Below are 27,912 nucleotides of genomic sequence, written 5' to 3' on the forward strand. Positions count from 1 at the left end.
TGTAACAAGCCTGCACATTCTGCGCATGTATCCCAGAATTTACACTACAATACAAAAAAAAAAAAAAAATAGGAATGCCTTTTTGTTTTCTTATTTATTTGTGACAAACTTTCCATCCTTTCATTTACCATTGCTGTTTCAGCACTTTTGCATGTAAGGTTATTGACAAAACTGATTGCTTTCCAAGAAGGACAACAGGAATTGATTTTGGGGTAAGATTTACAAACTACATGTAGATCATAACAAACTGCTAATAAACTGCCTTCTGTTTCTAGTAGGTTGTAAACAAAGTCTGATTTATCCTCTGTGTAAAGTGGACAGACAGATGGAGGAGGTATCCCGAGGCCCTTGTAGACACCTGTTTAAGAGTGAAATGCTCTACTACTGCAGGAAGCAGAGTAAATATCCTTCTTTCAGTAGTTTTGCAAGAATGCAAACAGAGGGTCAGACAGGAAACACCTGAAAGTGGTATTCCTGCGATCTGCATATGCTGGGTCAGATCTCTGCTATTGAGGTGTCTCCATTTCTATTTGTTTCTCTCCTGCCAGACTTCAGTTTGAGTGCTAGCTTCACCAACAATAAGACCTTGGCCAAATTACTTAAACTGTCTTAGTTCCCTCATTTAAAGAAAGTGCATCGTGTGAAATTCAAGTGAGACAACTTACAGACTGTGAAAGTGGTTGTCAAATGGTAAAGCACTCTTCAAGTGTTGCTTATTGTATTAGTCTGTTCTCAGGCTGCTAATAAAGATATACCCGAGACTGGGTAGTTTATAAAGGAAAGAGGTTTAATTGACTCACAGCTCCACATGGCTGCAGAGGCCTCACAATCAAGGTGGAAGGTAAATAAGGAGCAAAGTCATGTCTTAAATGGTGGCAGGCAAGAGAGCTTGTGCAGGGGAACTCCGGTTTATAAAATCATCAGCTCTCATAATTCTTATTCACTACCATGCGAACACTAAAGGAAACTGTCCCCATGAGTCAATTATTCCACCTGGCCCCACCCTTGACACATGGGGATTATTACAATTCAAGGTGAGATCTGGGTGGGGACACAGCCAAACCCTATCACTTATTATTATTACAGGCATCATCCTTCAAAAGTTTCCACCAATTGGATGATGAGTGATTTATTGTTAATGATTAGCCTACTTTCATAATTGGCCAGCTCAAAGTTCTATTTATTAGGCATAGTATTTAATGTTTTTTAGCTGTTGCACTTTCTAGCAAACACTGCTATTGGTAGCTCAGTGTAGGTTCTATTTTTAAGAAATAAAGTCAGCACAGTGGACTAGAATGAATGCTGGTTTGAAGTGAGTAGTTTGATAGTTCTGGTCGCAGGTTGGAGTGCAACTTGTTACCACTCTGAGAAAGTCATTCAACTTGTTACCACTCTGAGCAAGTCATTCTCCTCTCTGAACCTCAGGACAGATTGAATAAGGCAATGCCCATAAATCAACACTCTTTCCTACCCTTCATTTCTCAACCAGCTTAAAAAAATACGGTGAACTATTTTTCACCTATAATTCTCAAGAGTTGGGGTTTTCTAGTTTATCTATTTCCTGATTAATTAAAATTAAAAATTTGGGGGCCGGGCACAGTGGCTCATACCTGTAATCCCAGCACTTTGAGAGGCCATGGCAGGTGGATCACTTGAGATCAGGAGGTCAAGACCAGCCTGGCCAACATACTGAAACCCTGTCTCTACTAAAAATACAAAAAAAAAAAAAAAAAAAAATAGCTGCATGTGGGGGCGCACATCTGTAGTCCCAGCTACTTGCGAGGCTGAGGTAAAACTGCTTGAACCTGGAGGGTGGAGGTTGCAGTGAGCCACTGCACTCCAGCCTGGGTGACAGAGAAAGACTCTATCTCAAAAAATAAATAATTAAAAATTAAAAAATTAAACTTTTGTTTCAATCATTACCAGAAGCATTTTAGGAAGACTAATCCATATCACTTAAAGAACATTATCTATTTAGGGGGTATCATAGAGTTTATTTAATCAAAACCCTGTACTTTTATGAGGTTGGATATTTATATGTATCTTTTACACAAATTTTAAGTGAACCCTATATTATTTCAATACTGAAGATATTCAGGTAACTTATGGCAATGTACGGAATTTAGGGTCAGTCTTCACATATGTTTGCTAAGTATTACTATTTCCCAACTGAGTTCCCAAATTAGGGAAGAAGAGAGAGGTTTTCTACAATAGACATTGTGCCTGATAGGGTAAGATTTGAGTTTTGCTTAGTTATTAGTCATGCATGAGATATATAATTTATAAGATCACAAGTGTTCACATATGCTTCTTACTGTAGGGCTGACTATCTGATGTCAGGCCCAGCAATCTCCATTCAAGAACCCAAATTTAGAGAAAAAAGCCAGAATATTTCCAGAAATATTTATTGTAATAGAAATTTTGAATGCTGTAATATTTTAATTCCTGAGACTTAAGTATCGCCTGATGTGGCAGAATGAAAATACTTCCCATTTTAATGTCAAAATATCTCTTAATAAAACTAATTATACAGCAGAAGCATATGATTATCACAAAATTTTCTGTGCCCTGTTCTAGTCTTGTTATAGCTCTGCTCTTGCAGTGTTATAAATCAAGACTATAAATAGAGATGTAACTTTTTATTTTTTCAGTTTTAGACCAAGATATTCAAGTACTTTTTCCTATAGACAGAAATGAAGAAAGCACTTATTAACAAATAGCACTGAGATTTTTATTTTCCTCAACTGAAATGATGATGATATAAATTTAGAATTGAAGTCCTCAAAGGTTGGAAATGTTACACTGAGTGGGATCTTCCCAAAACTCTCCTACTTTTGTAATCTTTAAGGTATACTTTCTGACAATGAAAGCAATCAAGTTGTGACAAACCTCCAGGTTTAGCTATTTAAAATAATATTACTGGGAAATAACATTCTCACTAAAGGTGGTCAGACTTCTAGATTGATTAAGTTGGGTGGTTTAAGTGTCTGAGTTACAAGTGTCTTATTGAGTGCAATATATCGATATACTTCTTTTTCAAAATGTTATAATGGGTTTAAGTATCAATACCTTGCAGACAAAAGAAATTTGAGATGTGTGCTTTATAAGAAAATTCACAGCATGGAAATTTAATGTATAGTTCAGGAAATTTAGTTCTGAACACTACCTTAGAACTTCCTTTACAGAATGTTAGATTTAAGATGGTAAGTGTCTTAGTAAATATGAAGTTGATGATTAAGAGCTTGGGCTCTGGAGTGATAAAAGCCCAGAATCAGATATTGGTCCTCCCATGTAACAGGTGTGTGAGCTTGAACCAGTTCCTTTTACAAGTTTTTTTTTTCCTCAAAAGAAACAATTTATTTAGAATAAAACAAAAGCAGCTCAACTGTGAGCACACGTTTGAGAGACAGCTACTCTTAAGCTGTATGAGTCCTAAAAAAAGGTTTTTATTTATTTTTCCAGAAATCTTGTGTACACAGCACGAAGCAAAGAGGTCATTTTTTTTCCCCACTTAAAACACCAGCATTGGAATCACAATAGCAGATACACAACTTTAAGCTGCCACTTTAGTAAAATGCACAAATACTAAACATACTAGCTTTCTTCCATCAGAGCCCCATATAAACTCCACATAAGCCACAACTTCTCTTCAAAAAGGTCCATTAGAACTTTGAATTCCATATCTTCATCCACTGTTCAACCAGTTTTGCTTGTGGTGTGGGGGAGAGAAAGGTTATTCAGTACAAATGTTTACAATATTAAAAATATATGTATTTCCCCTATGCCATTATAGATGAACATAACATTAACAAGACCTTCCTGGATAGTTCACCTCAACTTCAAAAAGCAGCAATAATACCCACTGGCATAAACCTTGAAATGAATTTACTGTATGACTAGACATATAACAAGACTGCAATTGAAGATAACAAGACTGAAAATACCCTTTATACTCGTGTAACTGAGTAAGCATGCCAAAAAATTCAGAAAAAAGTTTCACAATCAATTTATAATCTATCAATATATTCTAAATATAACTTAAAAAGTGAAACTACAAAAAGGTGAAGTTTAGTCAAACTTTTGGCCCATCTGTCTACTAAGTTTTTATCTTTCCGTAAGAAAAAGAGTGATAAGAGTGGCAAGCTACCTCCCATGATTGTCACTAGGATTTAATGAGATCACGAGATAATCACAGTCTTTACTAACACCCAAGATATAACAGATGCTGTAAATCAAAGAAAGAAACTGGATTAAAATGTTTTGAGAATCAGTTTCATAACTCTTGGGCTCTTCATCCAAGGATCTTTAAACAAGATGTAGGATATAAAATTTTTGCTGGTGAAATAGAGGAGGGTTTTGTTTAAGTGATTTGGGGCAAGAGGGCTCGAAGGATGGTAGGTCACACCTGCTCCTTAAGCCACACCAAGGGGAAGGGGCTCTGCTCACAGCAGCCTGGTGATGGGCTTGAATGAGCCTGCTGGGGAAAGCTTAATATGGGTCTCCCAGAACTTCAGAGGCAACAGACTTGAGTCAGACTCTCACCAAGAAAGATGGAGGGCAGCAGAGAAATGCACGAGCGGCTTTCCTGGGACGGTGGAGGCGAGGTGCTGCGGCATCTGCAGGGTAACCGCATTCTCTCTCATTTCTCTAGCGGGTCAAAGAATATGTGAGGTTCCCCACACATTTATGCCACAGGAGGAGAAAAGCCTGCCTAGGGGTGTTTTAACTTATGCCCAGAAGTACCATCTGGAAGAGGCAATGGGACTTTATCCATAAGAATCTACGTGGAGCGTTCTCCCAGACAACCAGCGGCGGAGCAAGGAGGGGCTGGCCAAACAGTGACGTTGACTGGTGCATGAGACGAACAGAGGTCCACAGAAGAGCCTCTGAAGAGCCCACAAAAAATGTCCATAAGGTAAAAGAGTCAGCTTTGAACTTATTTTTCAGTGGGCAACAGAAGCTTCACAGAAGAGAGCTTGAAGCCCTCGAAGCAGCATCAGTTCAAGCAATACCTTCTCGGTCACACTGTGCCCCTTCCCTTTCCAGTGCTCCAACTTCAGTGAGGAAGATAGAGGGTGAGAAAAAAGACAAGAAGACATCCCTTCTCCCTTAAATCAAGTTATGAGCTCTGATCATCCTCTGGGACTAGACAACCTAATTTCTGAAGTTAGACTGTCTGTGATTTAAAGAGATTGCAGGACTTTCTAGACTGATCAGAGAAGTCATAGCCCCTGCCCATTTTCCACCTAGGGTCATAGAAAGACTATGTCTAGTATGCACATTTTAAAGACAGCAATGGAAAATGAAAATAAAGGGCTTTGGTTCATGTTCCATGAGCTGAATTTGTTCAAAGTACAACTGATTATTGGTATAAACAGCTCTCTCTCCTTTTTAAATCAACTGGAACCTCACTTGCTGGACACAAGACCCTTATTTGTACAAGCAAATGGTTTCTTTTTTTGAGTCACACTTCTAACCTGACATCCTGGCTTTTGCCAAATGCCACCAGGAGTGCTTGTTAGACATACCCAGTCCAATGTTATATAAGGCCAAACAATATGTAAAGTGGGAATGTAGGCAGCAATAAGATGTAATGTCTAATTATAGAATCAGAATGCAAGACATACACTAATCACAGATATAAAGAAGAAATTGGGGACTGATTGCCATTACATACCTAAAAAAAAATCTATTGATTATCAGCACACCGTGAAGCCAGACTGCACATTGCTGGAGGTTAGGGAGCTGTGACAAAAGGACTGGCTATAGCCTTGTTTCTAAAGGACAACCTGATTTCATGCAATTTCTTTTAACAGTTGATTGAGAGCCTTTCCCAGGCTGGAACCTGATAGTTGTGCTGATGAACCTACCCTACAATCCAAGGGCCTTCCCCATTGCTGCTCAGCACACTTGAATTTCCATAAACTTTTGGACAACTTAGAAGCAGTGTGGAGGGGTCTTAGCAAGCCTGTCATCTTTGTCTTAAATGCTCTTCTCTCATCTTCCTGGAATCCCCTGGCATAATGAAAACTAAACTTGAAGCTCCAGTGTCAGGCTTTGTCTTCATAACCAGAGCTTAGCATAGTGATTGGCACTTAGTATGTGCTTGATAAATGATAGCGTGGGTGGGGGAAAGGGTCTTATTTTCATTACTGCAATCCGTCTTGAAGGGCAAACCTCACACAAAGGGTTGGTGAAGAGGAATATTGTCTCCAAAATGAGCTGTGGCTTTCTTTTACGTGGGCAGGCATTTTAATATGATCATAGATTGCTAGAGCTGGAAGACCCAATAAGATAATATATGTCAGCCCTTCACAGTATCCTAGACCACTAACGCCTCATATGATATAGGCCCAGCTTCTTGGGATGAAGCTGATCAGTACAGAGATCATCCTTGTCCCTTCAGGTCTGGAAGTGTATTACAGACATATGCTGCTGCATAACCCTGATCAACTAAAATATAAGCTCGCTAAGCTAAATTAGGTGTTAGGATACCACTTGATGAAAAAAATGTTTTACCTTTTACCCAAATACTAAAATAATTTCAGTATTTCTTCAAATATAAATTAATAGTTGCACAGAGTACATTTAAAATAACTCCAATGATAATTGCATTGCAAAAAAATCAGATATATATTTTTCAAAAAAATAAATTTTCCAACTTCAGAATGTGATATATCAAAATGCTCTTTCTTTGAGAGAGTACAATTGTGTAGTATTTATTTCTATGTCTATTCCTTTGAGTTACATTACTTTTTTTCTAAAATGAATATATATAACTTGTTTATTATATAAGAAGGTAAAAGGTATAAGTATATACTTTTTCCTAGAAGCAAGAAATTTGGCTCATTTTTAAAATTCACAAGAATATTAAGAAATCTTTGTTTTACTCTGATTTATCCATTAAGCTTGGTAATACATTTGTTACTCAATGAAAGAAAATACTTATACAAAAAACTGGTAAAGATGGGCAATATTCATCCAGGTTTTAACTAAGGGAAAAATTTTCCTTCAGCAAAGCACAAGAAAGTGTTTTCTTTTTAGCTCTAGGGAAAGCCTGTAAACTATAATTAAGTATTGAATTAATGCTACTAGTTTAGAATCAATGGTCAGTATAATCAATACTTGAGCATTCGTAAAGTATGGGGACAAGCATCAGCAAAACTGCTGGAAAAAAACAGAACTCAAGATGAAGTACATTTGCTGCTCTATGTCCCAACCTTAACAATAAAGGGGACAACAGTATTAATGCTGGACAAATAGAAGGTCCAGCTTAAGATTTTATTTAAACACACACACACACACACATACACACACACACACACACACACAAACTCTATATTAAAAGGCAAAAGCTTTGCCACTATAAAACCACTCTGCTAACTAGTGTACTATTATTTATATACTTTATATATGATAGTGTACTATTATTTGCTACTTTGATATTGCTTTATCTGTGACCTTCTTTCTTTGTTCCCCATTAGCCCTGTGGATCATATATATATATATATATATATATATATATATATATATTTTTTTTTTTTTTAACTACTGTATTGTATCTTTCAGTGGATTTTTTGTGGGACTTTGGCTGAGTTGCAATATGCTCCTTAAGATAACGAGAGACATCCTGAGCTATTACAAAATCCCTGATGCTTGTTTATTCAATGCAACTAAAGTGCAAGACAGCCCCCCTCAATGCTTGCCTTTCCAGGATTACGCTAATATTCTGCTTTCTTTATAAGTCAACTCATTGTTGGGCTCTTCTGTGGCAAGGAGCAAGTTGTTCTCATTCCTACCTTCCTACATAATCATTCAAGAAATATTTGTTAAGCATTTACTACGTGCCAGGTCTATGGGAAACAACTAACGAAGTCTAGCTCCCACGAAGTTTGCAATCTTGTGAGGGAAGACAGGCAATAACGACAAAAAATAAATTAAATAAATTTGAAGGCTAGCAGGTGACAAGTGCTAAAAAGAAAAAGTCCAGCAAGATAAGGGGATAGAGAGATGGGGGTTAATTTATGTGGTATGATGAAGAAAGTAGATTGTTGGTGCTCAATAAATGCTTATTGTGTATGTGAATGAACAGCTGTTCATAATTCTATGTTTGTTATGTCAGTTGGTCCTTCAAGAAATGATGCTAGTCCCTCCTCCAGGCATTTCTTTTTTAACTTACTGAGTTGTTAATCATCCCTATACTATTTCGGTGTTAGAATTGAAGAAATTACTGAAATGTAAGTACTAATGACTTAAAAAAAAGTCTAGCACAATTCTTGGCACATAGTAGATATTTTACAAGGCTCCTTGACTTATAGCATTGGAAACCTGAAATAGAACTGAGTTTTGACTCACCTCAGAATTCCACACATTTTCCTAATCTGCAATGTTTGGCTTTTTCCCTGTGAGAAACTTTCCAAATAGTACCTGTAATCATAATCAACTTTACTGAGTATATACTATGAGAAATAAATGAGTTTGTTCCATGTTAGTGCTTTAAGTCATCATCTTATGAATCCTTACACTGACACTGAGAGAAGTACTCATGTGGATCCTTTTTTCTTTGGATTGCAGGAGGTGCGACAGGCTTCTAGCCAAGGCTGCCTGACCTGAGACAAACCAATGATCACTCTCACACACATTATCTAAATAAAACTTATATTATCCACTTAATTTGAAGTGACTTTTTCGTAGAAGGCTGGTTAACCTGCTAAAGATACAAAAATTGCTGATGGTACTTGAATAGTAGTATATGAGTGGGTGTTTGTGGAGGAGAAATCTTTTAATTAGAATCTGTGCATCCCTCACAATAAAATGCAGGCATTAGACTTTGATCTCAAAGGAAACTTATAGCCCTGTTATTTTTAAATATCTACTGTTCACTAATGCGATTAGGTTGAGGTTTGACACGCAGAAACCTGGATTAGTAATTTATCCTTATTGTCTCTCCATTATCCAGAAAATAATTCACAGATAGGCTGCTTGATTGGACAGTTCAATGCTCCTTTGAGTTTTTATTTGTGAATGCTCCACAGTACTGAATATCCTAATGAGTGTAAGGATTCTGCCAAAGAGATTTGTCTTCCTCCTCTTGTTTTTGGTCTAGGGTATTATGTTTTGAGTTGGCTCTGGTTTCCTTGTGAATTCTCTGGAGCTACCAGAAGGCCCTTGAAGCCCTTAACCTCTTAATGATGTTCTTCTCCAAAAGGCTCAGCCTTAAAAAACAGAATTGAAAAATATGCTCCTCTGTGGAGGCTGGCATTTTTCCAAGGCTAATCAGAAGCCTGAATCCAGTAACCCTCCCCTTCAGCACTCAGCTAGCTAGCCAGCTTTCTTTCCCCTCCCTCCCTCCCTCCCTCCCTCCCTTCTTTCCTTCCTTTCTTCCTTCCTTCCTTCCTTTCCTTCCTTCTTCTATTTTTCTCTCCCTCTCATTAAAGCAAGTTGCTTCATTTGTTTCTTAGAGTGAAAAATATCAAATAAATGAACCAACACAGCAAATTGGCCTGTTTCCAAAGGGCAGCTAGAGATATTGAGGAGAGGACCCAGGATGGCTCTTGAATTATTTTTCCAGCTGTGCTTACCAAAAGAAAACAAGTCTTCTCTGGCCAGCTGTGTCATATTTCATGATGACAGGGGGCACTATGTGTATAAGAAGCCACCAGCTTCCACATGACCCTTTATGTGACATCATTAAGATCACACCCAGACTCTTGAAAGTTCCTTGGACTTCTTTGAGGTTAATAAATAAATTGCCAAAGATTCTCCAAGGCCAAGTAAGCCCTAGGCCACTTCTATTTTGGAGCCTCCAGTTGCATTAAAAATGAATAAAAATCCAAAAGAATTCTCTGAAAGTTGTTACATATTTTAAACCTATTAAACCCTTTAATACTGTTTTAACGCAAAGATGCAGAACAATATCAGTGTGCTCCTTACAAAAATAATTACAGTATTTATTATATAAAATTAATCATAGTTTACTATAAGCTGTTTAATGGTACAAAATTTAAAGATTGGTACAAAAATATAAAGATTTAAAAAGGATGATGGATGTCTTTCAGTCCTGTTACAGTATCTCTGTGAATGTACTCAGATCCTTATGTGGATATAGTATAAAAGTTAGGGCCAGGCACGGTGGCTTATGCCTGTAATCCTAGCACTTTGGGAGGCCAAGGTGGGCAGATCATGAGGTCAAGAGATTGAGACCATCCTGGCCACCATGGTGAAACCCCTTCTCTACTAAAAATACAAAAATTAGCTGGGCATGGTGGTGCATGCCTGTAGTCTCAGCTACTCGGGAGAATGAGGCAGGAGAATCGCCTGAACCCAGGAGGCAGAGGTTGCAGTGAGCGGAGATCATGCCACTGCACTGCAACCCGGCAACAGAGCTAGACTCTGTCTCAAAACAAACAAACAAACAAACAAAGGAAATAAGGTCTGGCCTCAGCACCTATTGTAGATTCTGTAAGATGCCATTGAGTACTTCTTGAATACTAGATCCTAAGGGAAAACAAACAAACCAACCTTGGCGGATGCAACTTAGATCTACACTAACAAACACTTAACCAATGATCTGAGAACAGCATGTCAGCAAAATATTAACCAGTGCAAGAAAATCTTATTTAAGACTAAGCTGTCTTCAAATAATTTGGAGAACTCAAGATCTATTATTTTAGGTTTCCAAACCTTTGAGTTTTGTTGGATTCTGCTTGATTAGCCACTCCTTGCTTTATTAACAGAGAATGCCAGCAGTAACAAAATCTTGACTTGCTATCTCTGTATCATCACTGTAAGAACTAGTGATTGTCTTTGCTTTCACTTACCTAGGATTGTCTTAGGATTCATCTAGGAGGACAAAGATACATGTCCTGCCCTAATTGCTCCAGACCACCATGGAGGTTTTAGCTCTGATGTTTGATTTTTATGGCCTTTTGTACTCTCCTCCTTTGTTGTCAGCAATTATATTTATCACATCTGCCACTGAGCCTGCAAAGAATAGACTCTCTTCTGCTCTGTACTTTCTTATTTCTTGGGAGATTAAAGATTAAAGAACTAACTTTGTTGGCTGTGTCTTAGAAAAAGACACAGACATCTTTAGGACAATGTTATTATGAATACATGATACATGGCATTAACTTCAATGTTTGGACTTTAGTTAATTTATTTTTGTACTTTTATTTTGTCAGAGACTCTCTGAGCCTCAGATTCTTCATCCATAAAATTATATACAGAATTTTGGTGAAGATGAGTGTATTTATATAATGTAATAGAATAGATGTCATGGTTTAATAGGAGTACAATATTATATATAATTACACTTAACTGATATACACAAGTATTTACAATTATTATTGTTTCTGATTATTAGTGGTGTTGAAGATAGAAGTTTCTAGACAGCTGAATTCTGGGAAGATGAGATCAAAGTTTGTAATTTTGAGAGAATAGGATCCAAGTTGGAAAAATCCAAAAGTAAATACGCAGTTAGAAAGAACTGGACTTTTGCATGCATCAGACTCAGCCAGAGTCTGATGAATTTCTTAAGATTCTTTTCAGCATCCCTGCTATCCTGGCATAGCAGGGCTTTACCATACTTCCAGAAATGCTTAATGGCCTTTCATTCAGACATGCCAAGTAGAGGTATTCCCTCATCAAATTCTCTCCTAGAAAAAGCTCGATGACCTGGGTTGTACTCATGGATGAAAGATGGGAATAGAGTTAACACAAAGATAGAACTTCAGAACAATTTTCTGTGGCCAATTGCCCTTCTGGGACTTTAGGTTCCCTTATGCATTATAAACTAGAGTTTATATATTAAAAAATGAATATATGTAAATATAATATACAAAACATAAATAGCAAATATGTAAAATGAAATATATAATTTATAAAATTTTCTATTTATATATCATTTATCATGGAGTCTGAAACATGGAAAGTACTCCAGAAACATAGCTCGTTCCATTACTGCAGAATTAAATACTCACCAAAACAACAATCAATTATACAGCTCTGTGTTTTCCTCTATTTTTATACAGTATCTTCATTCATTCATTAGTATTAAAATATGAACTTTCATTTTTCTAAAAATTGTTATTACTCAGAAATTCTCACATATGTAACATTGGAAACATTACTACTCTTCACATATTTAACTTTATAATTGGTGACCTAGTAGTCCACTGGTTTCCTTTAACACAGTTTGTTTAATGATTCCTATATCTTTGAACATTGATAAGCTATTTATTCTGCTAATTAAAAAACGAAGTCACCAAATAAGCCAGTGCCCATAAGTTAGTGCTTTAAGGCAGGAGAGTGAATTTTTCTCCTAAATTCTGGGACCAACCCTCCATGCAGAGAAAGCTGTTTCTATGTCCAATGCTTACTGATGATCAGGTAAGCTCGAATGTCTTTCCCCACTCTCCCACATACCATAGTGCTTTATTATTATTATTATTATTTTTTTTAACCTAGTGAGTCATGATGAGCTTTTTTGAAAAACCAAGATTTCTTTAAACTTTGGCAGTGCCATGGTGCAACCAGAGAAGGCTGACCAGTACTAAGCCGTTCCACTGAGGTTGGCCAGGCAATCAACCCACAGAAATGATCTGCTCTTCATTTCTCAGTGGGGGATAAAGATGGAAATCATCACACATATAAACAGCCCTACAAGAAAAATGCTTAAAATGTCACTTCTACCTAGCCAGTAAGAGTGTCTGTTCTGAGGGTAAATTAAACCAGTTAAAGATTAAAAATTACAACACCAGGCACAGCTGGGCCTGAAAACATGAGGATTCAAGCAATAACAGTTGGTTATTGTCAAAGATATAGCTAAACAGAAAGAAGCTGACTCTGATCTGATGCAGTCTCAGGGCCCTTGGTCTACCTCAGGACCCCAATATAAGTCATACAAACAAATTCCATAGCCTGCTACTAGTCTTCTCCTTCCCAGGCTCTTGTGTTTCCTCAGACCATCTTCCAGGTGCCATCAAAACTACTACCTGAGAGACTCTCCACTCAGAATCAGTAAGAATGTAAGGAATCACCAGATTCCTTACATTTTATTTAAAATGCCCCAGCATTTAACCTCAGCCTACCTTTTTTAGGCTTATTGTCCCTGACTACTTCCCTCATGCTGTGTTCTAGCCAATTTGAACTCCCACTGTTCTCTCCTATATACCCTGTGCTTTCCTGCCTTTGTATCTTTGCATAAGCTATCTACTTTTTCTAGAACGTGTAAACACAAAAATCCTCTCAAAACTTTGGTTTGCTTAACTATTTACTTGCTGGCATATATTCTTCAAGGTGCATCTCATCTGCTGCCTGTTCTGAGGGGCCATTTTCCCATCTTTATTACTGATAACAATAATTGGGAACATTGACTGAATGACTGAATGCTGAGACTATTCCAAGCACTCTGCTAAAGGTTTCATAGACTTTTCTCACAAAATGAGAAAAGTATAACATAATATTGTAGAGTACAGAATGCCAGGGTTCAAATCCTGGCTCTACTTCTTATTGGCTGTATGAGTTTGGGAGTTTATTTACATTCTGTGTCTTCATGTGTGAAATGTGGATAATGATAATACAGCTAATACCAAATAGAGTTATTATGAGGATTATGTGAAATAATATATATAAATCCCACAGAACGGCTTCTGGCCAATTGTAATTATAAATACCTGATGCTGTTATTATAGTACCTCACAATATGCTACAAGGTAGATGTCATCATTATTCCTGATACAGGAGGTAGAAAGAAATTATTTAGGCAGATAGTGAGGGTAAAAGAATCCTCAGCAGAATTTCCCTTTTAACAAAAAGCAGCCCCAAATCATTTCTTTTCTAACAAAGAGCAGCTTGAAAAATTGAGCTGCAGACATAGATAAGCAAGCTGGAAGCTTGCACAGATGAATACTGGCAGCTGTGCCAACAGAAAAGGGCTACCCGAGGGCCAGGTATGTTCAACATGGAGATGCTGTCTTTCCTTTTCTTTGTCACCATATGTACAGTAAAGGAACAGGCAACATGGCACTGGCCAGGTAGAGAACCCATCTGCAAAATAAAAGGTTAGGGTGGGGGTGGCCATGAAAATGGCACACCTAGCCCTAACCAGTTTTTCATACCTTATGCAAATAGCACACTTGGTCTGACCAATCTTTCGTGCCCTATCTAAATCAGACACCACCTCCCCAAGCTCATCCATAAAACCCCTTGCATTTCACTGTGAACCAGAAGACCTGCTTGGGACCCCTCTCTCTGCAAGACAGAACTTTTCTCTTTCTTTTGTCTGTAAACCTCCACTCTTAACCTCACTCTTCGTGTGTCTGCATCCTTGGTTTCCTTGGCATGCGACAACGAACCTCGGTTATTACCTCAGTTGAACGATGCCACTTCATTCCCACTTAAGAGATGAGAAAATTGAAGCTCAAAAAGGTTGAAAACATGTCCACGGTTACATGGCTGATATGTGACATCTAGAACACACACATAAATTTGTCAATTTGAAGCCTCTTATCTTATTTTCTGCAATATAGACAAACTGGTTGTCTGTTTTTGATCTAGGAATTTTCCTTAGGGCCAAACAATAACAGCAAAAAAAAAAAAAAAAAAAACCTATTCACTACCATTTATTGAATATTTACTATGTGCCAGGCATAGTACTCAACACTATTCATGCATGACCCTACTTGATTCTTACAGCAGATTAACCAAAAGGAAACCTTTTTAATCCTTATTTTATAGAGGAAGAAACTTTGCTTTAGAGAAACTTGTTCAGTCACACAGCTTACATGTAACAGAGCTAGAAGTCAAACCCTGGCTTTTACCTAAAACAACATCCTGCCTAGTGGAAGCTATTCCCTTACTCTTCTTTTCTTCCAGTTCTCTTAGTGGTAGCTACTTCTATGTCACTTGATACTCTGTGAGTTGTGCATATATCACACACTCCTGCCAACCTGCCAGTCACCTGAAGAGTAAGACCCTGCCCTATACACCATTGCCTACCTAGAAATGTCTTCCAAGTAGTGGGTGCCTAATAAATGTTGGACTGAATTTAATGTCACATTGGAAGTTGGATTATAAAGAATCAAATGGTGCATAAAAATATTTTACATATATGCTAACACTTTAAATTATAATGGCAAGAGGCTTGAGTCCAGTTCCTTTATGGACAAACAATGAATGAGAAAAAACTATTGCAATAGTTAAGAAGCTCAGCCCTGAAATTGGATTGAGCTGGTTATCTTGCCCCATACTTATAAATGTTTTTGTTTGTTGGTTTGACTTATCCATTCCAAACCAGTTTCACCATCTATAAATAGAAGATAAGAATAATATTTCCCTTTTAGGTTTGTTGATAGGATTAAAAGAATATTCATAAAAACTACTTGGGATCATGACTCATACATGGTAAGCACTCAGCAAAGTTTGCTTCATAAATAAAAACTTATTTTTAAAAAGTCAAATAATTACAGAATACCTCCTTATCATCCCAGCAATTACTCATCTAGATCTAATATCTTCCTCAGGAAAGATCACAACCATTGTGAAATAAACTTAAGTGAAGATGAGGGAAGAGAAAATAAAACACTCACTTGGGAAAGGTGCCCTGAAAGGGCCAAGCGTGTGAGAAATGGCAGGAAGGAGTCCATTTTGTGGTAAACAGCTGCGTTCTTAACCCAAGGGACACAATCCCCATATGATGCCTTTGTGTTGTTAAGATGTGTGATAAAGGCCCAATGGGGAGGGTTTTCCTTTGTTCTCCAGTCTCATGGAGAGATCACACGTTATACTTACTTATTTAGAGACTCTCATCTCTAATTTGTTAAGAGCTGCAAGATTAAGACTGATGTAAAGTCTGAGAGCCAATAAGAAAAAATGAGTAGGCACAACCATTTCCCAAGGAAGATATCACTCATAGTGCCAGAAAATACACACACACACACACACAAGAAACCTATATTACATGAAATTGCAGCATTTGAAGGTTTCTATTACGAACTGTGTTGTGTTTTCCCAAAATTTATACGTTGAAGCCTTAACCCCGATCCCTATGTGGCTGTATTTGGAGATAAGAAGGTAATGAAGGTTAAGGAAGGTCTTGAGAGTGGGATTCTAGTCTGATAATATTGGTATCCTTATCAAGAGAGGAAGAAACACCAGAGATCTCTCTCCTAGTGCACAGAGAGGAGGCCATTGGCAAGCAGCAAGAAAGGCCTCACCAGAAACCAACCCTGTCATTACCCTGACATCGGACTTCCAATCTACAGAACTGTTGAGAAAAAAATTCTGCTATTTAAGCCACCCAGTCTGTGGTTTTCTATTGCGGCAGCCCAAGTGGAATTATCCACTAACATTTGTATTAAATTCTTTCCCATCCACCTATACAAGTGATGGTTATATTTTCCCTGTTAAGAGTCAGAATGACCTTTTTTTTTTTTTGAGACGGAGTCTCACCCTGTCGCCCAGGCTGGAGTGCAGTGGCATGATCTCCGCTCACTACAAGCTCTGCCTACCGGATTCAAGTGATTCTCCTACCTCAGCCTCCCAAGTAGCTGGGATTACAGGCTTGTGCCGCCAGGACCAGCTAAGTTGTTTTTTTTTTTTTTTTTGTAGTTTTAGTGGAGATGGGGTTTCACCATGTTAGCCAGGATGGTCTCCATCTCCTGACCTCGTGATCCACCCTCCTCTGCCTCCCAACGTGCTGGGATTTCAGGTGTGAGCCACCACGCCCGGCCAGGATGACTTTTAAGAGAAAGGACTTTTGTATCTCTTTCAAGTCAAGTGGTGTGTTTGGGAGATGTAGTTTGGCTTTCCTACTTTAAACAAAAAGAAAAATTAATTACTCCCCTTCTCCCCACCCCCTTCACATATCCCTTGTTTTGTAAAGTGTCTTTATTAGGAGTCTCTTCCATAAGTACCTCCCTCTAGACATTAAGCAAGGGCACAAGGCCACAGGGAGACAAAGACCAGCCACACAGCCAAAAGCAGTGTGCACTTAGCAATAACACAGGCTCTTTGTTAGAGGAATTTTACTCTTTTTCCTTCTGAAATTCTTTCTGGTTGAAAAAGTTTTTACAATTCCATCTCCTTAGGCCAGCCATACTTGGCACATTTAGGCAAGGAGGGTGGCGTAAAGCTGTGGCCTGCCCTGATGGATGAGGTTCTGTAGGACTGCAGGCTTAAGTGGTAATGTGGCTTACACTGATAGAGAGTACTCATCTATTTATTCTCCCTTCCAAAAAGTATTTTTCAGGATCTGGGTTAGAGCAGTCAAACAATAGCCAAAGTCTGCCGTCAGCTTATAAACTAGTATGAAAATACAGACTACCATATAAAAGCAACCAAATTAATAAATAAGAGACTTTCTGATGATGGGGAGTACTACAGAAAAGAACATAAAATAGAGGAATGAATGACTGTAAATTGTCATTTGGAGTGAGTCTGCACTGGGATCAGGAAGGCTTCTCTCAGGGATGACATCTGATACATAAGGAGGAATCAGTCATGCTGAGATGGGGAAGGCGAATTCCAGGCAATTAGTACAGAGGCCCTGTCAAGGGAATTACCTTGTTTTGTTTAAAAATCTGGATGAAGTATGGAGTGCCTGAGTGCCTAGGGCCAAAAGAAGTGCTGGATCAACAAGGCCATTCAGACCAAACTGAGTACTGTAAACTTAGCGCCTGATAAATCATTGCAGGGGTTAGAGTTAAGTGAGTGACATGACCATATTCCATTTTAACAAGGATCACCCTGACTATCACACAATGACCCACAGGCCAAATCCAGCCTGCAGCCTACTTTTATAAATAGTTTGACTGGGACACAGCCATGTCCAGTCATTTAAATATTGTCTATAGCTGCTTTTGTGCTACAAAGGGAGAGTTGAGTGGTTGTGACAGAGACCTACCTTAAGGCCTACAAAACCTAAAATATTTACTACTGGCCCTTTGGAGGAAAAGTTGGTTGCATGGCAGCAGGAGGCTGTGCAGTTATCCCTGGTGGAGGTGATGGTGGTGATGATGGCTTGGCCCATGGTACGGGGTGGCACTATAGATATGGGGAGATAGAGAGATCTAGGACGTGATTTGCAAGAAGAGCCAACTAAATTTGCTGGTGAATTAAACATCAAGGGAGAAAGAGGAAAGGATTGAGAGGACTCAAAATATTTCTAGCTTTTTGGCTAGAACAACTGAATGGATAAGAAGGCCATCTGCTGAGATGGGGAGTTCTGGGGGAGGGGCAGCTTTGTGGGAAGAGTGAAAATGAAGGACTGTTGGAGAATGCTCAGTTTGAAATGCCTTTTTATAGGGCCTCTCTGTTGTTATTTTCTCAGTCCAGCACAAGAAATTGCAAAGCAACCCAATGACTTTTATCTCCTCCTATTTCTATAACACAAACAAAAGCCATGTGACCAATGGCATTATAGCTGGCACTTCCTTGGATGCTAAACCACAAACTATCTCAAGGCAGGGACCATGCCTCTAATTGCTCAAAATTAGATTTCCGTCTCTACCCCAGCACCTGACTCAGTAAAAGCTCAATAAATATTGGTTTTGAAGTGAAGAAATAGTAACCATTTACTGAGAACTTATAATGGCATCAGGAACTGAGTAAGGCACTTAATACAAGTTACATTAATCTTTTCAAGAGTTCCTCAAGCTAGTTGCTGCTATATTAATTCTACATACAGATTTAGAAACTGAGGCTTAGAGGAAAGGATGAAAAGCACAGATGCCTTTCCTACAGGGTTGAGTCAGGAAATATGAATGTGCGAAGGGGACCGTGTACTGAATAATGGCAACTGGCAAGGCAACTACCTTCCTTAAGTGAGCAATGGTTCCTCAGCTGCCGCCGAGCATTGCTCTGTGCAAATGCAACCACACAATATTGTCAAGTCTGATTTTTCAAGAGAAATTGAAAATCCAGTTTATTTTATAAATATGAAGTTTCTCAATTAGACATAAAATAAATTCTTTAATGCCTGCTTATTGTTCTAGAGAAGGCATTAAAGAATTCGGTCTTAGCAACTACCTCTCACACATTCCTCAGTGTACTAACCATCTTCCTTGTGGTAGAAAAGCTAATCTACCCCTTAGTAAATATTATTGGTGAGTCTGGTATAACACATTGTGCCTATGTGCTCAGCAGAATTTTTTTTTTTTTTTTTTTTTTTTTTGCTGAAGATGTTTCTTATAATAGCTAAAGATTCCACTAGGCACTTACATTTTGTGTCTGGAACACTGTAGCCATTTTCAGATGATGACCAGAGTGAAATTCCAAATCATATTGTCTGAGTGGCTAATGAATTCCTGTAGTCCTCCTAATGCAATGATACAACTACACTGACATCACTGACATCACTGTGCCAACAAACCATGCGATTTTAGAATTAAAGATATTAAATGCTTCTCCTCCCCCTTTTTAAAGATTCAATTGTTGTTACTACCTTTGGTTTATGGAGACAGGTTACTCTATTGATGGTTCCAACTTAAAATAATTTCATAAAAGGGAGATTAAGATGCTATCATTGGCTTATCTTTTCAATTTTCAGCACAACAACCTCTAATTTGTAACAAGGAGAAACATTTAAGGCAAGAGGATGTTTGAAGTGTCCAACAAACTCAATCTGGTGAACAATTAATGAATGACTATTATATGCCAGGATGTGTGCTGGGCCCCAGGATACAAAACGAATAAGCCATTGCCTCTGCCCAGGAGCACTATCTTTCCAGTGGAGGAGGAAGACCCATAAAAATAATATATCGAGACACATGCTATAATAGAAGGATTACAAAATACCCTGGGAACTAAGATAAAAGGATGATTAACAATGAGGACATGGTGGCAGAGCTGAGAGAAGTCTAGCTTAAGGAAAGCTACAGAGGAAAGGTTACAACTCAGCTCTCACTTTAAGGATGACTAGAATTTGAGAATTCAAGTTATAAGAGTTGCATTTTGGGTGATACAAGCAAACAGCTACTAAAAGTTTACCACGAGTGAGGTATTATTGCACTCATAACTCATTCCTCACAACAACCCAATTAAGATTGGGTTTTCAGTCTCCACTTTTCATATTAAGAAAGTGAGGCCCAGAAAGGTGAAGTAATTTATCGAGGGCCTCATAGCTAATTATTGTGAAAACTTATATTCTATTCTAAGTCTGTATAACTTGAAAGCCTGGGCTTTTAAACAGTAAACTCTATCACAAGGTAGGGTAAGCAACATGTGAACATAAAATACTGTGGTTTGAGGACTACAGATTAGGCCATTATGAGTGGAAGAGAGCTTGCATCAAGGAGTGTTGGGGGTAGGTGTGCACAAGAGGAGCAGCTGTGAATATTTCAGTGTAAGGCTTGCAAAGTAAACTGGGTGCAGATTTTATGACTATAGAGTTGGAGCGTTATTCCATAGGTAGCAAGGACTTTTGGGATGCTTGTAAGAATCAGAATAACAAGATCCAGAATGAACTCATTAGACAAATCCAAGAGTTTTGAACAAAACTTTGGAGAAATTAAATGCTGGCAAATCTACTAGGAGGTTATTGAAACAATCCAGACAAAAGACAACAGTCTTAAATAAGGATACTGGCAGTGAGGACAAAGAAGATTAGGATGTCCCCCCTTTTGGGACTGAACCAATGTATATCTTATGCATATTGATTGATGTCTCATGTCTCCCTAAAATGTATAAAATGATGTCTCATGTCTTCCTAAAATGTATAAAACCAAGCTGTACCCCAACTACTTTGGGCGCACTTCATCAGGACCTCTTGAGGCTGTGTCATAGGCTCATCCTTAACCTTAGCAAAATAAACTTTCTAAATTGATTGATGCCTGTCTCAGATACTTTTGGGTTCAGACACAATAGCAACACCCACAATAGTAATACATGGATGTTAAAAATAACGTTTAATTTGATGTTAGGCACCATTCTTCCGAGTACCTCTGTAATTTGTTTTTGTTAATTGGTGGAAACTAACCAAGGCAGATTAACTTTTATTTTAAAATTTTTTTAGAGATAGGATCTCGCTATGTTGCCTAGGCTGGAGTGCAGTTGCTACTCACAGGAGCAATCATAGTGCATTTCATAGTGAACTCCCGACCTCAAGCAATCCTCCCACCTCAGCCACCGGCGTAGTTGGGTCTATTGGTCCATGCCAATGACTCTGGCTCTTTTTTGAAAGTAACTAGTCCATACACAAATAATGAATGACTAGGAGTTTCTGAGCATTCCATGATACTAGGATATAAGTCAATTAAACACATTCCCTTTGAAGAGCCACAATGAAAATTGAGATCATTTAATTTATTCTGCATATATACGTATAACCTGTATTGCTCTAACAAAAAGAAACACAGGTTACTTGCAAATATCCATGTGAAAGTATGAGAAATAAATGAGCATATCAGTGCAAAGGGAAGGGACCAATAGGAATATTTACATTCTTTTCAAAGAGGAATATTCTCTTTGATTACTAATAGTTTGACTATAATGAATTAAATGGAAGTATAATTATTTGAAAGAATTATTATTCCTTTCAAAGCACCTTATAGATTCATGTCGTGACTGAAGCATCAGAGAGAAGAATTCTGTCAAAGACAACTTGTATTTGTGTTGTCTTTATAGGAGAAATCATTTAAGTCAGTAAAGGTCAGTTTTAAAAAAATGATAGGGAGGCACCTGCCCTCACCCCTTACTCTGGTACACACACAAATTAGAGCATTCTAACCACCCAGCCTTAGAATTATTGCAGATGTTACCTTCTGAGCTATTCAAAAAGCCTTTGTTCATGAAAAGTTCTCATGGTTATAAAACATTAAACAGGAAAGACCTTGCTCGGCATGATGTGTTGTATTTATATTTCCTTTTGTTTGAGGAATTCAAAAAGCTTTATAAACAACATCCAGCAAATCTCTTTAAGACAGTTGCTCATGGGAATTCTTTTCCACTCAATGCAGACTGGGACAGGTAAAGGGAGAACAGACACTGAGAGAAGAAAAGGAGGGTGGATGGGTAGCTGCAGATCTCTAAAGTCACCAAAGAGGTGCAGGGCTACTCACATTTATCCTCCTACAGGGCCTGTCAATATAAACAGCCCGTGCTCTACCCTTCCCATGTGGTAGCTGCTGTTTCCAGATTTACCATCTGTTAACACAGGTCCACAACAGAGTACAAAACAGCAGAAGTGCAGAGTAGGGAGGTAGAGAACAGAGGACATGAAAAATCAACAATTACAAAGTACTGTCTGTGTTCTGTAAACTGTGCTAGATGCTGTCATATTTTATAGTAGGTGCTCAATAAATGCTTATTTTCTTCCCCTTCACACAATTTATGCTATGTGATTAAAGGAAACTGGTTGTTTTGGTAGAGAAAAGGAAGAGAGTCCCTGTGAATTAATGTTGCTGATCATGAAATAAACGAATGTATGCATGCATGGAGGCATAAAGGGAAAGGGAGGCATGGTGTGGGGTCATGATCTGTTTACATGGTCCATACAGTGATTACACCCAGGTAGGACCCATTCTATTCGTAGGAAATATGACTATGAAAAATAAAGAACCCAAAGGATAGAGGTAGCCACTGGGACCAAAAATGCAACTTTCCTGTAAATCTTTTTTCTAGTAAAGTGGACTATCAAGGGTGAGGGAGAACTCTTCACAGGTGAAGTCACTATCTTAGTTCTTGATGTTGGTAGCAGAGCTGAGACTGTGATGTGGCATTAGGGAAACTCTTCTTACTCTCTCCATCTACATGATTAAATGTGGTCCTTAAATTTTTTTTTAATATTCATACATATTTATTCACACACAACACACATATAATTTCACGTACAACGTTTGAATGTTCCAAACTTTGGAGTTTAAACATACATACACATAAGTTTATTTTCTCAAGTCTTACTTTGATGTAGAAAATTTTATTCTTGATTGATGAGTAAGGCGAAACTGTTTATCTGGCACGGAGAAAAGGGATGGATAGCAAAAGGGAATATGATGATAGTATAACATTACTTTCACTAATTGTCTTCAACCTCATTTTGATTTTACAGATTTGGCCTCTGAGTGATTTTGGATTTTTACGTGCCAGCCCTAATGGCCACAGATTTTCTGATGATTAGTAAGCATTTATTCTTTTGACTTAATTATTGTCTCCTTTTCATGTGATTTATTACTCCTGTTGAAACCTTGTACTTACCAATAAACTATTTGCTATTCAGTTTTAGTTGTTTTTAATTGTTAAATGTAAAGAATATTCGACACACATTCTGCAAGTTCTGTTAGTTCAAAATATATGGATAAAAATGTAACCCAAAAAAGTCATCTAAATTTTATGATACAAAAATATTTTGGGAGGGGGAACCTGGATGACTACCTCACTTTTGAATTCTTGTTCTTATAGGTATAATGAAACTAATCTATTCTTCTTAAATATGCCTCATACTTTAGCAGCTACATTTACAAGTCAGAGTAGTAACTATTCGTATTTATAAGTTCAACTTGACAATGCCAGGTTTGATAAAAAGCTGCTAGTCTACATGCTCAGCCCACTCATTTGAAATTAAGTAAAAATGTTTCTAAAGGATCCCTTAAAGTTCTTTAAATGAGTTCTGACTTTTACTGTACACAAAATATTAAATACATAGAAAAATGCATCTTTAAGGCATATACCATCTGTAGTTGGCTATAGTCAATAATACTTTATAAAAGTTCATTTCATCATAGCAGCAGTGCAGTGGCTCTGTCTTCATAACTATAGGCATTAATACTATACCTTTTTTTTTTTTTTGAGACAGAGTCTTGCTCTGTAGCCCAGGCTGCAGTGCAGTGGCATAACCTCGGCTCACTGCAACCTCTGCCTCCTGGGTTCAAGCGATTCTTGTGCCTCAGCCTCCCGAGTAGCTGGGACCACAGGCACACACCAACATGACTGGCCAATTTTTTAAAAAATTATTTTTAGTAGATATGGGGTTTCACCATGATGGCCAGGGTGGTCTCGAACTCCTGACCAAAGGTGATCCACCTGCCTTAGTCTCCCAAAGTGCTGGGACCACAGACGTGAGCCACCATGCCTGGCCCCAATATTATATCAACACTCCAAAATAAAAGGGGAAATCATGCACCAATTTCATGTCATTATTTTTTAAAAAGCTTCTGGCCGGGCATGGTGGCTCACGCCTGCAATCCCAGCACTTTGAGAGATCGAGGCAGGCGGATCACCTGAGGTCAGGAGCCCGAGACCAGCCTGGCCAACATGGTGGAACCCCATCTCTACTAAAAATACAAAAATTAGCTGGGCATGGTGGTGGGCACGTGTAATCCCAGCTACTCGGGAGGCTGAGGCTGGAGAATCACTTGAACCCAGGAGATGGAGGCTACAGCGACCCGAGATCATGCCAGTGCACTCCAGCTAGCGCAACAGAGTGGGACTCTTAGAAAAAAGAAATTAAAATTAAAAGCTTCCATTTCCTAAATTACATTTAAATTTGAAGATGGCAGTGTTTACAAGCTTTGGAAATACAGGGCCAAGATTGGAGGCAACACTTTCTGCAGTTGCCACTTTGTCTTTATTAACTTTGAAATAACCTTATGAATATCCATAACCAGCCTTCCTTATGGGAGAACTGGCCTCACATTATTCACAAAGATTCTAGGTGTACAACAGCCCTATAACTTTAGCAACTAGAAACGTTATCTGTTAGACCAGAAACTTAGTAACTATAAAGGAATATGATGATACTGTTACCCACTCAAAAGAGGAGACATGCTCATATTAAGAAAATTCTTATTTTGTGTCATGGAAAAAAATGACATAATAAAGTTCTCAGATGGGAATTCACCAAATATAATCAAATCTATTTTTGTGACAACTTGTAAATATAAATTATAAATACAAATAAATATATTCATTCTCTATTAATCTGAGGTGGTCTCTGCTTAATAATCGTATATTTTCTTTGCAAATAATAGGGCTGACAAAGAATCTATTTCCTTGAATGGACAAAGCTCAACGGCTTCTCCTCATCATGTCTCAAAACCACAGTTAAAGCATTTCGAGTTGTGAACAATTTTAGTTATAATGAAGGAGTTCTATAATTAGTGAACATGTATCACAAGAAATCAGGCTAACTTCTTCTGCTTCATCCTTGGAAACACTATTTTCCACCACATCTGCAACTCAGATAAAAAGAGTGATCAGCTTCATTCCAAGACATTTCTTTAAGATACACTTGAGCATCTACTGGTCCTACATTTCTTAGGTCGTCTTCACACCGCTGCAGGTCATACTCTCTTTTTGTCTCTTCATTTCCTAGAATTTTCCATGCTTGATCAATTTCGATGAACTTCTGTACACATTCCTCCACTGTTCCTGCTGGTACATCTGTACTTTGTTTATCTGGATGATACATTAATATGAGTTTTTGATATTTTTGTTTTAGGTCTGATATATTTGCAGATGAGTCTGCCCCCCCAGGATGCTGTACCAATCCTTTTTTGGCATCTGCTCAACCGCCATCATCCATGGAACCAGAAGTGGGCCTTCTCAGATTAGCTAACTTCACATAGGCGCTGCTGCCCACTCCTCTTAAATTTTTATAAGTATCTATAAGAAGACCTTTGAGAAGTAATAGCTTTCATGAAACAAGAGAGCTACTCAAATCAACGAGTCAGGGATGGCATCCCACTAGTTCTGGAGTCTAATCGTCCTTGGTGAGAATCCAGCCTCTGTTCTTTAACCTGGGCCCAGTTATGTTATCTCTGGACCCTGGTTTCCTTATTTCTGAAAGGAGTGATCATAATGATATGTAGAATAACTGACTTTCAGAGCCGCTGTGATAATAATGAAATGAGATAATGCGTGTGGACATTTAGCACAGTATCAGACATGGTAAGAATTTAACACATATTAATTGATGTTGGTAGTAATTTTTTTTTTTTTCAATATTTCTTACCTTTATTTTTTATTTTTTATTTTTTTTTTCTTTTATTGTAATTATGATGATTATTATTATTATTATACTTTAGGAACAATGAGAACACATGGACACAGGAAGGGGAACATCACACTTCAGGGACTGTTGTGGGTTGGGGGGAGGGGGGAGGGATAACATTGGGAGATATACCTAATGCTAGATGACGAGTTGGTGGGTGCAGTGCACCAGCATGGCACATGTATACATATGTAACTTACCTGCACATTGGGCACATGTACCATAAAACCTAAGGTAGTAATTTTTTTAAAATCCTGAAATGATAATGCAGTTGCACCTGAGGCTCCGCATCAATCCCCACAATTTTTAAAGTATTATGATAATATTTGATGGAAATATGATGAAAAATTTGACATATATGGAATCAACTTCAATCCACAGATTCTGTTTCTTCTTTTTTGTCTCTTTGGAATGTATCAAATACTAATATTGATTAACCTGATTTTAACTTCAAAATATGAGCCATGACATTTTTTAAACTCATGCATAAGCTGTATCATGTGCTATTTAACTTACAAAGGATAAATTTATCTATTAAAAGTTTATTCATCATGGACTTTATTTTAGGTAAAATAGTCAAATGTAGTAACACACAGTTTAGTAAAGATTCAAAAAAATAATGAAGGTCTCTGAGGTTTAATTCCTCTAATGAGAACATGTAAATACTAGAGTAATCAGAATATTGTCCACTAGTTTCAAATTTTACTTTATGTAAACAGTTACAGAAAAGTCTGTGGCAATGTTGCAACTAAACAATTTAAATAATTTCTGTTGGTAACGAAAAGGCATAGTGAGTAATTGCTAAATGCAAATGAAGGCTAATTTTTAGGAGAGGTAAAAATAACTTCTTTTAAAACATGAATCGAATGTTACATAGAACAAAGAAAAATAATTTGGAAAAACTTACATAATCTGTAGTTTATACCATATAACAAAATAAGCTTCAGGCTGTTTAATGAGTTAACTATGACCTTCAAATCATAGAACAAAACTATCTGAAAATGGACTATCAGATCTTTAAAGAGGCAATAATTCCAAATGTTTGAAAATAAAAACAGTAAATCACAAAGAAAAGGTTCAACATAATTGAATATAAAAGTGTTTTGTTTTGTTTTTTGACATGGAGTTTCACTATATTGCCCACTGTGGCCTCGAACTCCTGGGCTCCAGGGAACTTCCTGCCTCAGCTTCCTCAGTGGCTGAGACTACAGGTGTGCATATCATCATGACCAGCTAAAAGAGTTTTATACAATGAAATCCCCACTAGAACATACATAAACATATCACATATGCATGCAAAACTAAGTCAGAAAACAGCAAATAAAAAGTACCAAGAATGCAATTTATTGAACTATGTATAGTGCAGGTGCATTGTTTAGGGTGCACTGTCTAGTGCCTCTACCACTGACCCATACACTAAGGGACATTAGTCCCTCTGTTACTGGAAAGTGTCTGCTCTTACTCTTAGAAACCTCTCTTGTGACCTTCTTTTATTTTTGATGATAAAGACTTTAAGAGGTGGAAAGAGAGGCAACAAATTTTAAGGGTTATGTCTTATCTTTTGATCCTATTTCCATGGCTGGGTAAAATGTTTCCAGAAAATAATTAAGAGGAAGAGTAAAAACACATGCCCATACCAGAAGATGTTCTTATCAGTGTTATCTAATAATGAAAACAAAAGAAAATAAACACAGGAAGGTAGAAGTTGGAAAACAAGAAAAAAAAGGAGGGAAGAAAAAGAGAAAGGAGAAGGGGAGCAGAGAGACAGAAGAAAGAAAAAAAAAAGAAAATGAACTGAATGTCTAAGAAATGAGATGGCATATCAATTTGACTAATTATCACTTTTTAAAGATAGTTTTGTGGACCATGCAGTCACATGAAGAAATGTTTATGTGAACTCTGATCTAGAGCATTTATGCACAAAT

At 37.7% G+C, this 27,912-nt stretch overlaps 1 protein-coding gene and 1 pseudogene across 4 annotated transcripts in view; both read right to left on the reverse strand.

Moving 5' to 3' along the window:
- JAKMIP2 (janus kinase and microtubule interacting protein 2) overlaps positions 1-27,912 on the reverse strand; it is a 198,408-nt gene that overhangs the window by 147,127 nt on the left and 23,369 nt on the right. The window lies entirely within an intron of this gene.
- Positions 9,376-25,923, reverse strand: LOC129059569 (dnaJ homolog subfamily C member 24-like; annotated as a pseudogene).

The sequence above is a fragment of the Pongo abelii genome, chromosome 4 (genome assembly GCF_028885655.2).
Source record: "Pongo abelii isolate AG06213 chromosome 4, NHGRI_mPonAbe1-v2.0_pri, whole genome shotgun sequence".
Classification (NCBI taxonomy): Eukaryota; Metazoa; Chordata; class Mammalia; order Primates; family Hominidae; genus Pongo; species Pongo abelii.